The sequence below is a fragment of the Podarcis pityusensis genome (genome assembly GCF_964106645.2).
Source record: "Podarcis pityusensis genome assembly, chromosome: 6".
In the NCBI taxonomy this organism is placed as follows: domain Eukaryota; kingdom Metazoa; phylum Chordata; class Lepidosauria; order Squamata; family Lacertidae; genus Podarcis; species Podarcis pityusensis.
Window position 1 is genome coordinate 50,188,681 of NC_138030.1, and position 12,268 is coordinate 50,200,948.

The following is a 12,268-nucleotide window of genomic DNA, read 5'->3' on the forward strand; positions in this document are numbered from 1 at the left end:
CATTGTAAGCCTCATGTATTTAATTACATCATGGAACCTCTATTGCTTATCCCAAGTTCTTCCTTTTGTATCTTTCCTAGTTACATGGTAGTTTGGTCACTGTTTACTCTTAATAACCCTGGATCATCTGATTTTTCTCCTCCCCCCCCCCCAACCTTCAAGGGTCATTCCAGATATTCTGAAAATAAATGTACTGCAGTAGGGGTATGCCTTATGCACACTTGAATATACTTTTGGAAGTTCATCCGGTTTTAAGCCCACAGCTCCTAATTCAGAAAATGATAGGCAGATAAAATGTGAACAGTAAGAGTGAGAATGAAAAATATAGGTAAAAGGATGGAACACTTTCTTCCTCTCTGTCCTCCTCCTTTACTTGCGGGATGGGATGGGATAAATGTGATTTGCCCAATGGTAATATTTCCAACTGTAAAGTGATAGGTGAACTCTCCTGAAAAAAAATTCTCCATAGAGTAGCAGAAGTGACTAACTTGTAGTCCAACAATCTCTGGAGAATTCTGCCCTACAGAATGCTTTCAAACATACACACACATTGGGAAGGGGAAGGAACTTTACTACACCCTTCCCAAGAAAAGCAACAATACTTTCTGAAAAGGGGAAAGGACAGCAAGCCTTGGGGAGGCCTTGATAAAGATGTAAGAGGCCCTGTTGGTTTCCTTAACAGGAAATTACAATATTGAGCATTTGCCTTGAAAAGCAGAGGAAACTAGGAATACATGTTGCCCAGCAGGAAATTATGTTTGTGAGCATACTTTGGTGCATCATTTCCAGTGCAGAAACAGTTGGCCCTTTTTGCCACTAGTTACAACTTTAACTTTCTCAAAGGTAAGATGGCTTGGTTGTGCTTTTGTGGCTTCTTTGGGAGAGAATTGGCAGGCAAATTCAGTTTCAAGCCAGACCTGAATTTGGCAAATCTCGTCCTTGGCTTCCAGGCCCGTGCAGAGCTTGTCTGAGGCCTAGGGCAGAAGTCGTGTTACATAATAAAAAAAGCAGCCAGTCCAGTTACATAAGATGGCAGAGCCACTCAGCTTACCCCTCTGAAGCCCAGGGCAAGTGTACTGAGCTGCCCACCCCCCACTCTGCACAGTCCTGCTGGCATGTACTGAGATGTGAGATGAGCTGTTTCAAAATCTGCCAAATTCATATTCACTCCCTTCGCTGCAAGTACCGGTAATTGACATGTCTCAAAGGTGTGGGAGATGTAGCTGCTAACAATGCTGTTCTCTAGGGTTTACCCACATGATTCTCCTTTGAAATGATTCTGGGTAACTTTTCTGGCTGCTGGCTGCTTTTATTAGTGAAATGCAAGCCAGCAGACCTTTCTAACTTTTGCATCTGTGCCTATAACCATGGTTTGAATGGGGTACTAGAAAGGTAAGTGAAAGGGGAAGGAAAAGTACGTGCTGGAAGGTTCATTGAGTTGTGGAGGATTGTGCACTAGTTGTAGGGCTGGTTGTGGCTTTTTTGCTTCAGTTACACATGTGGAGATAGAACTTAAGGAACTCTCACTTATTTTGAGCGGCTCTTGCATCACCAGTTGTCTTACTGTTCCATTTGCTAATCTTCTGAAAAAAGATTACTATGGAAATATGTGAGAGAGTTGAACAGCCAAAATTTTTCTTTGTCTGGCTAGTTTTGCAGCACTCCAGCTCATATTTTGAGGAAGATGCTCAAATGTTCTTCACATATTGAAGGTCATTGCAGAAAACCAAAATCCTCTAAAAACTAGCACAGGGAGAAAATGATTTAGGTGATTTAGGTGTGAGCAAGGATTGTTTACACCTGAAGCCTTCTCCCACTCTTCGGGATGAGTTTGTCACAGAAGCACTTAGCTGAAATACCATGGATCTAGCTACATTAAATTCAACCCATTTTTCAGAAAGGTTTAGGGGCGAAGCTTACCTGTTGCAGTACCTGCTGCTAATGCAGTCTAGATCTTCTGTATGTCCTAGAGAACTCATTTCTGGCACATGACTTATGTGGAAGATGTCTGTCAGTGACTTCCCTCTTCTAATTAAGAACTGGTGTATGGTGTGTTAAATCTTTCTATGTATAAATCTTTCCTACACTTTGTTTTTATGCTCTCTGGCCTCATTCATGCCAAATCTCCACAGGGACTGGGCCGATGACCAGACATTACTAGACATTATTAAAGAAACAGGAGGGCTGCAAGGATGGAAGGTTTTATCATCTTGCCCAGGGTATATTCCTGCTCTGGGGCTGCCTTTTCTGCTCCTTGTAGAACACAGCGAGAACTGGCAGGAGGCCTAGGAGCTGTCACTACATAAAGACAGCATCTGCCTGCCACTTGCCCAGGGTATGAACATAAGGTCAGGCTTGTCCTCTCAGCTTGTGTGTGAGGCCCAGACAGGGCTGGATTGAGGCAAGCACAGTAGCTCTCTGTGCTTGTACTACGGAAGTATGAGGAAAAGCCAACAAGAGGTGCAAAGGGAGCTCAGGGCTGGGAAGGAGAGAACTCTGCTCACTACAGTTGAGGTGAGATCTTTTAAAACTGCACTCATCTCTTTGGTGTTTCTTCTTAGTAGACACTCAGACATAGAACAGGATGTGGGGAGTGGTCTGGAGAAGCCCCAGCTCTTTCACTTCCATTGTTCTCAAATCTCTCCTTTAAATGTCCTCTATACTCTCAGAGCAGGCCAGGATAGAAATAAATAACCTGCCAGTTTGCAACAAAAGCAAATAAATAGTAAATTCCTCAAACTGGTGAGTGTGGACAGTTTGGGAAATGGGTCACTGGGCTGCTAGCAATTAACTGGAGGCAATGCAGCATGAGGAGCTGAAGTGCAAATATTTGGGGGCCAGATACAAATATCAAAGACAGATTCTGCTTTCCCAATCCTCCTTCCTGTCATGCATGCTCTCTCTCTATATTTTTGGCAACTGCTCTGTGGTGCTTTAATAAATTTATTAGCCTACCTTTTGAGTTCAAATTGAAACACACAATGTAATAAAAATCAACATTTTTAAAAAGCCAATAATGGTTTAATTTTTTTTTTAAAAGCAAAGAGTCTGTACTCAGGATTTGTTAATAGCTTCTAGCATAGCTAGACACAACTGCCCTGTGGTTTCATATGGGTCTTGGGGCTGAGGTGGGGGATGCAATTTCTCTCTCTCTCTCTCTCTCTCTCTCTCTGTGTGTGTGTGTGTGTGTATGTGTGTGTGTGAAGTAGTCCTGAATAGGATCAGAGTTTTGCTTCTCCTAGATGGGTTACTTTCCCAGGTTGACAAGCCCCACCTGCCTCTCATTTCCATCTACAGCATGTGCAGAAACCACCTTTTTGACCGCTGGACCTACTATTGGTCTCATCCACTCAATCTGTTGCAGCCTGTCTTCACATGCAAGGGAAGTCCAACACTGTGGGTTTGAAACCCATTGGCTACCCACGCCTGGTTCAGCCAGCCAGTCGAAGCTGTTCCTGGTGTGTGTGGCCGCTGTCAGCTTCTAGGAGGCACAGGTGAGGGCTGAGGGCAGGATGAGGACCAGAGGCAGACACACTGCCCCAGAAGGAGCACAGTGTGACTTTCATCAGAGGTATTACCCCTCCTTTCTAATGAAAATAATATATGGATGGGGAAGCATGAAGTTTTCATTGAACAAGGTTGAAGAAAGGGTAACCACTGTTTACCAAAATGCCGATGTGATAAAACCAGTTGGGTGCTGTGTAGCATGAATAGCTACTGAATGATAAGGAATGGCAACACATATGGGAAGCAAGCCTGAGCAAGTTTTTGCAGTGCTCATATTACCCAGAAGGGAGTCAAGGAAGATGCTCTAGCTCTGTGGACTTGTAAAGAGTTTCAGTGTCTCCCTGTGTTGTTGACTCTTGCTTTGGCTTATTGGAGCATAACAGGAGTATTGGGGAATGGGAAAAGCAGCTTTATGGAGACCAGGCTCACAGCAGCATTTTTCCTTCTCCCCACAACCATTTCCATCATGGAAGAAGGGAATTTTTCTCTGTATACTATGCCTGGTTTTTTGTTTTGTTTTGTTTTTTACTTCTCTGAATGTCTTCATTTTAAGATTTCTCTTCTACCCTAGTAACTCTGGCCTCCCACTAAGATTCAGTACAGCTTGTGCTATGCTATTTGGATATATTCTTTACAATATTTATTAGTCATTGCATTTGTAGCCCACCTTTTTCTCTAAAGATCTCAAGATGACGTACATGGTTCTCTCTCTCCTCACTTAATCCTCACAACAGTTCTGTGAGGTAGGATAAACTGAAGGCAGCGACTGACCCAAGGTCACACAGTGAGTTTCATGGTTGAGTGGAGATTTGAACCCAGTTCCTAGCCCAACTCTTTAACCACAACACAATACTGGCTGGTGTGGCAGCTACCTTGGGTTAAGCAGACTTATGAAACTGCATTTCCCTAAAGTGTGGATAGTAATGGATTCAGGAGCTATTTTGGCATGCAAGTGGTATATAAATAAAGGAAGTCACCCTGGGTATCTTCATGTGTGCTGATGAAAGAGTCCCAGAGCCCAGTGAGTCCCTCAGCAGCAAACAGTGTTTATGGGGAACTGTTAGCATTCATTTGCTTTCTAATCTATGCCATGAATGTTCTGCTGCTTGCAGACACTCTTGGGTTACCTGTCTGGCCTTAGCTCAGGGACGTAATAAGAAGTGGGCTTACTTGCAAGCTGTTCCTTGTGAATTGTGGTGATTCACAGGAGACCTCAGGGAAGGCTGCTTGCCAGCAATTAATGCCCTGAAGACTTGGAGGGCATTGTCCCATAGCAACATTGCTCTGCCAGAGCTTTGTGCCTGTATGGGAGGGGGGAGTGGTGGAGCGTAGGCAGGCAGATTGGAGTACAAAGCAATTTAATTAGCTGTGAGCCTTCTTGTATGTCTCTTAGGGAAGGAGTACTTGGCAGATTGAATGCTCACTCCCACTACCCTTTTGTGAGGCCTTTTGCCAGGACTACTTTTCAAGATCGTTGTGGATGGAATAGTGAAACTGCTGAAGAAGAAGAAACCTTGCAGACCTTGCCTTCCTGTGCTGGGACAGAATTTGTATCAACTCCAATATTCTGAAAGAATGACTTTGATTGTGTAGGCTGCAAATATTCCATACCATTAAATTCTGCACCATAAGAACTAAAATGCTGGATAAATTATGGGCTGGGTGGATTTATAAATCAAGGTAGGGATGTTCATGATTTGCTGCCTGCATCAGTGGGGCATCATGTCACACTGCAGGGTGCTTGGTAGGTCTGATGTGGTACCATATAGTGCCACTTTTAATCTAGCAGGCACTCAGCATGAACTGACCTTAGCACTGCAGAGGCCCCTTGAACCCCTGTCCATGTAACACGGGGGAGAGGTGGTGGCCAGATGAAAGCAGAATGTCTGAGCTTACAGGCACAGTACTGGCCAGGCCAAAAGTTGTCCTGGTGTTATTCCTAGTTGACTAGCGCACCTTCCAGTGCTAAATAGCAGGATGTCACAGAATCCTTTGCATTAGACATCCCTGCAGCATCCTGTGTCTTTTGTGTGAGATGTCAGAAGTCTTGTGTGCTGCTAAGCACTTCATCACATGCCATTTCTGACCAAGCAGGTGCACTGCCCAAAATGAGATGTTCCTGTTGCTAGGCAACTGCCCAGTGTTGTCCCCTCCTCACTCTGTTTCCCTCCCCAAATATCCATGCAGCCAGGACTAAAATGTAATAGCAGTGGTGGACCAGCTAATTAGACATGGACGTAATGCTTGGCCCCCTGTGCTTTAACATTATGGAACATGAAGCATGCGCCCAGGAGACACGGTGCTAAGTGAAGGGATGTGAAGACAAAGGCTTTCTTTTGCATGAGTCACCAGCTATCTACCAACAGTCTATCCAGTACTATAGGCAAACACCTCCACCTCAAAGATACTCTTTCCTGCCAAAGGGCAGTAACACAACACCACCAGGCGTTACACCAATGTAAACAATTCATATGCCTTGTACATGTTTTGCTGTTGCTGACCTCCACACATTTATACATGCATTATACCTTTGTACGTGTGTACTCTAGGCAAAAACCTGCCTTTTGCAACATGTCTGAGTGACTTGCTCCACTAATAATAATAATAATAATAATAATAATAATAATAATCTATTATTTATACCCCGCTCATCTGGCTGGGTTTCCCCAGCCACTCTGGGCAGCTTCCAACTGAATATTAAAAACAATAAAACAATACTGAAGGACAAATCTCTCCATAGACTCTTCCCTCCTGTAGCAGGTGCATGCAGCCTTATGCTGGAGTATTCGCCTGCCCTAGGGGTGGGAGAGAAAGGAGGTTCTTTTGGGGGCTGATTACTCTGTTGCAGATTGACAGTTCAGCTTTTACTCTCTGAAGAGGTGCCAGGATAACAGATGCTATTATCCTGCTCCCGGGGATATTTTTAGGTCCGCTAGTGAACAAGCATAGAATTTGGAACCTGAGCCATCAGCTCCTTTCAGAGTCAGCAGTTCAGAATGGCAAAGCAGTTTTGGCAGTCTGTCGCTAAGGAAGATGCTTCAGAATCCAGGTGAGGCCAGGGCTCAGCAATTCAAGGTAGGATTTGGGGATGGGGGAGCACTCTCATTTGAAAAGCAACCTGACCGCAAAAGAGAGATTCCACTGCAGGAACAGCATTGCCATTAATATATCTCTTGACTGTAGGGGATTTGGGGAGTGTCAAAAAGCCACTGTTCAAGATCTGGTTGTGTTTTTATAATATTCAGAGCTGTGGTGGTGTGGGTGTAATGTACAGCTGGTAGCAAATGCAAAACAAACTGATTAGATGTGTATAGAAATAGATTTGCAGATATGAATCCGAATGAATGCAGAAAATATGCCAGGGCTGCTGCTTGTGAGAGATCAGCACATGATATACTATTCAGATGGCTTATCTATGAACATGTTTCAAATTCCTAAAAATGTCACAGGTTCTATCACAAAGAGCACTGTGTGAAATAGTCCACCCTAGAAAGCGCTGGCACTCTTAAAATGCATGAATGCTTTTGGAAGAAGCTGTGGGTGGGGTGGGAAGAACTCGTGCAATCATACAGAGGAGAGACAATATCATGCCTAAATCTGGCCAATTGCATCCTGAAAGTTTCCAAGCAAACAGCCAATCATAGAAGCAAGAGAGTTCTAATACATTCTTTTCAGGTATCTCTCTGATCTCCAACAGGCTCTAACAGTTATTCTCTAATCAGCTGATTTAAGTTAGATAATTTCAGACCCTCCAAGTGTCCCTATTTCCCAGGGATGTCCCTGATTTATAGAAGCCATCCTGGTTTCTGATTTGATCCCGGAATGTCCCACTTTTCTTAGGATGTCCCTATTTTCATTGGAGAAATGTTGGAGGGTGTGACATGATCTGACCCCCAAAGCTGTCTGAAGGCAATCCTCTATAGGGAAGTTTTTTTATGTTTATATATACTGTATGTTAGAAGCTGCCCAGAGTGGCTGGGGAAACCAAGTAAGATGTGTGGGGGTATAAATATATTTTAACTTCAAAACAGCTGTGGGGGTTGGGGCTGAGTCAGATCAGAGATTTGGCACTGGCAGATTGAAATTGAAATACTTTATTGTCACTTGTACAACTTGTATACAGTGAGATTACACGAGCACCCCCCACTCAGCTCTCTTAGTCTTAATTCCCCTCGTTTACTGATGCACACCCACCAAACCCGAAAGTCAGTTGCCCTGTTGTTATCTTTTCATTCAGCAGCCTAACAACCCACGGATTGAAGCTGTTCTTTACCCTGTTGGTGCGACTAATCATGCTTCTATATCTTCTGCCTGAGGGCCTATTATTACTTTCTTTAAATTTCCATATTGCCCTTCATCTGAAGATCACAGGGCGGTTTACAATATAAAAACACATGCATTTGTATTTATCTAAGTAATACATTTCCAAAAATGCTGTTATTTGTCCTGGGAGAGGGGAGAATACAGGCAACATGATACATGTACCTGCATGCTTTCCCTCATGAGGCAAATGGGGGAGGAAGGGTATGTAGATTTAGACTGGGCATGGGAAGAGGTAAATGCTCCCTTTCTCAGCACTTCCTCACTGATTCAATTTGCACACACCCACACCCCCAAAAATATGGTTTGAACAACAACTCCATGTTTCTAATCTAGCTTTCACCTACAGTAAATGCATGATGCATGGCAATTGCATTTGTTATATGTGTACAAATGTTTGCATTGTAAACACCACAAAGTGTGAAGGAGAAACGTGTGAAGGAAGAGGTGAGTAGTGGACTTCTGCCAGGGAACCCTAATCTGCCACAGCTGCCATGCACTGTATGCATTATCTACAGGCTTTTTGCTTCACACTTTCCAGTGCTCATTGCCACAAAGACTGATGTATACACAACAAAGTGTTGGCCATGTGACGTAAGAACTGACTCACCTCAGAATCACTCAGGCAAGACTCCTCTCTCATGGAATCATTATACATGGCTGGCTCAACTGCATAAACAACCCAGACAATTATTTAAGATACTGATATTTTTATGGCTACTAAGGCTGCATATTAACTGAGAGGCATGTCCCAGGGTCCCTTGCAGGGTCACAGTGGGTTCTAAAAAGCAAAGGTAGCTGTGTTGGTCCAAAAGAAAAAACCTCCAGAGCTGAGCGATACCTTTCTTGGAACCCATCCAAATATCACTGAAGTGTGGCAAACTTCTATAAGTCTTAATCAAGCACACAAAGCAGAGGGTGATGGGGCAAGGAAAAATCAACTAGTAAAAAATTAGACACATGAAAGCTGGAGTTAGTGAGAGGCTGACTAGAGGTAGGCTACAGCCACTCATTTAGCACAATAGATTCCTGAGGATGATGAATGATGAATTATTGCTGCTGAAATCCAAGAGCTAGATCAGTGTCCCAAAGAGGTGCGAGTCCTGCATGCATTGTTAATTTATTGGCCTTTTTGTAAATCTGGCCATAGTCTGAGTCGGAGAGTTGAGTATCAGCAGAACTTCCTCTTCCACTTAGTTCGCTGAGCTTAGTTAGGAAGAAGGATAGCTACTCCCTGGGGCTGCACCTGAGCTCTCTAACATTTTGTTAACAATTACAACTATGGGACTTGGCTTATCACCCACAGAGCAGCCTCTGCTTACTTCCATTAAGTTAAAAGGCTCCTGCTGGGATGCTTTTCTGAGAGACACCTGGAATAGACTAAGTTAGCAACAAGATATGATGAGAAAATTAATGGAACCTATTTGCACATTGATTGATTCATCACCGTGCCTTTATCTATTCTGTTGATCATAACTTCCTGGCTTTAAGAAACACAGGAATTTTGTCTCATTTAAAATAATTATTTGCTTAGTAGAATATATATAAGACATGGATTTAGAGGAGAGGGAAGAAGAAGAGAGCTGCTTAGGGAAGCAAAGTTCTCTGATAGCAGGAAAGTGTGTGCCCTTTTCACCACTGTATGTGTTGTGAAGTACTAAGGATAACAAACACAGCACACCTAAGACAACTGGCTGCCCAAAGGACACGTCTGCACCTTCCCCACCCTCTTATTTCAGTGCTGGTAACAGGACATTGTCCTCCACTGGGCTTGAGGGCAGTAGGCTAGTTAGGGGATACAGGGCAGGATGCATGGTGCACTCTGCTTCCAACAGAGATAATAGTATTTTATTTTAATCTTTTGTTAGAAGCCACCCAGAGTGGCTGGGGAAACCCAGCCAGATGGGCAGGGTAGAAATAAATAATAATAATAATAATAATAATAAGAAGAAGAAGAAGAAGAAGCTGAATGGCAGCCACACAAACACACACCTCTGCCACCTAACACAATCACTTCACTCTCTGGGTTGGTCCTGTGAGCAGCGCATGAACCTTTGAATGTGCAAAGCTATTGTCTGACTATTGGCGAGGCAACCCACAAATTGACCAGTTTCAACAAGGAGAAATAGCAGGGATGGGTACAACTCAGAAGCAATCAAACACAACAGAGCTGTTTTCCAACTGCCACTTCTCCCCCACGTCACCCCCTCACAATTACAGCAATTGCAGCCTTTCAGAGAAAGAAGTACTAAATAAAAGAACAAGATCTTATAAGAGACCATAGTTTTTACACTTCACAATTTGAAAGAACAAAATATGTTCCTAGAACAGGGAGTATAGACTCAAAAGATTAAGCAGAGTTACAAATTATGACCAACTTAAGCTCATCTTTTATAAATAAAAGAGGTGAAATTAAATTTATAAACTTTAGATTTGCAAAAGGAAGGGATCAGATAATGGTGATTCCCCCGAGTTAAGTCCCTGTAATTCTATCCTACTTCTCCTCTTCTGCCCCATTTTCCTTTCCATCCCTATTTAGGCAGCCATTTCCTTCTCCCCTTTTATGCAGGATAATAATACGGCGATGATTCTTTTTCTTCTTGGTTCTGGACATTCCTGCTGAGAAAGGGGTGAAGTGGAGAGTTGCACATGCCAAATAAACCTCGGACTTTTTCTTATGTGTTCTCTTCTTGAAAGCATCAGTAAATCCCAGAGAAGCTGTACGACATTATAACGTTGTTTAATCAAACTTAATTACTTCCTAGTTTTTATGTCCTCTTAGCGACATCCAGCTTGACATCTGTTTGAAAATACCATTTAATGTGAAACAACACATTAAAGCCCTAAACACCACCCAGTAATCATGGCCCTAATCTTCTAGGTGGCAGTTAGATGGTTGCCTGCAAAGACTGATCCTGAGTGCACAGTTTCAAGATTCAGTTGTCTCAAGATTCATTGTGGCAGGAAATCTGATTTTGTTGTGGAGGCTTTCCAGCAGGTAAGACACCTGAGAGCATGGAGTTGTGTTTCCAGAGAGACAAAACACAGGCTGAATAACAAATGAGAACCTTGTCGCTGTCTGTCTTAACTACCTAGATAATTGCTAATCTCACCTTTTCTCAGAAGCAGGTCATTGCCTATATCAGAGGTCATGTGGTTTGTGAGTGAACACAGTTGGCTGGAGAAGAGGTGAGTGGTCGAACCCTCCAGCATCCAGCCATGATGAGGCCTTTTAGTTTTTTGTGCTCAGCGTGGGGTGTGATGAGGGATTGTTGTGATGAGCCATGACCGGATTCTTGTTGTTTCTGTACCTTGTACATAGTGATAGCTTGCCCCAACTGCTTAAAGTGGACTTCAGTTGAAGGTGCTGAATAATACTAATCCTTATCACATTCAGGTAGGTGGCCGTGTTGGTCTGAAATAAATAAAAAACTTTAAAAATTGTCCAGTAGCACCTTAGAGACCAACTAAGTTTGTTCTAGGTATAAGCTAGAAGTGCATGCACACTTCTTCAGATCTGGACTACTTGACAATTTTTTGTGGTGCTACTGGACAATTTTTAAATTTATTTCGACTGCGTCAGACCAACATGGCTACTTTATCGCATTATTTCACAGGGACCAGGTCTCTCCTTAAGAATTGCTTTACGAACCATGTATCTTTGTTAAGGCGTTTAAGCTCTGTTAAGCCAACCCAGCAGCTGCCAGTATCTTATTTCATTAGTAATTAGGTTCAACAATACCTTTTGTCACTAAATCTTGTTTACTTTTATTAATTTCAATGTCCTGCACTTAGTTCTGTTGGACAGTACACCTATCCTCTCACAAATTTGGGCCTAGTTAGACTTGGTAGCATGAAATGGGTCTAACCCCCACCCCACCCCCCACAGGGCATTTCCAGTAGGTGACAGCCTATAACAAATCAGATAAGGAGTGAACAAATGACACCTTGATGTTGTAACTGATATTATCATGGTCCTGGGATAGTATTGTTGCAGGGTCTGATTGACTATTGTTGCTTGTGAGAATAGCTATTTTAAATTACGGAGCCATCTGTAAGCAAGGACAGACCTCCTACTCAAGCACTATGAGAAGGGTGTCTCATTGTCTAGGATGGGTTATAGAGCACTGATGATACATTGGAATGCTTTAGGTGGAGCTGTGAGTGAAAAGAAATGGTATTATGTTGCTTTCTCTCTTGGGTATATACTGAAAAGGAAAAAAAGTGAATAGCATGAGAAGAGCCCTGATGGTTCAGTCAGATGACCACTGTCAAGAATTCTGCTCCCACAGTGGCCAACCAGATGACTATGGGAAGCTGGCAGCAAAAGTCCTCTTCCATTTTTTGTAGTAGGAAATGTTGAAATGTTTCACTTAATCCTAACAGAATTTAGTGGATTAAGTCTCTTTCCATATGTTATCTCAGGCAGCTTTAGAAACTA

General features: G+C 42.9%; 1 protein-coding gene across 2 annotated transcripts in view; it reads left to right on the plus strand.

The window, feature by feature from the left end:
* The first annotated feature begins 6,403 nt into the window (after positions 1-6,403).
* ST3GAL3 (ST3 beta-galactoside alpha-2,3-sialyltransferase 3) overlaps positions 6,404-12,268 on the plus strand; it is a 188,531-nt gene continuing 182,666 nt past the window's right edge. Inside the window, exon 1 of one of the 2 annotated variants that reach the window (XM_081009497.1) lies at positions 6,404-6,582. The gene's annotated coding sequence lies outside the window, so the exon portion shown is untranslated. The remainder of the gene's footprint in view (positions 6,583-12,268) is intronic. The other variant, XM_081009498.1, reaches the window with a different exon arrangement.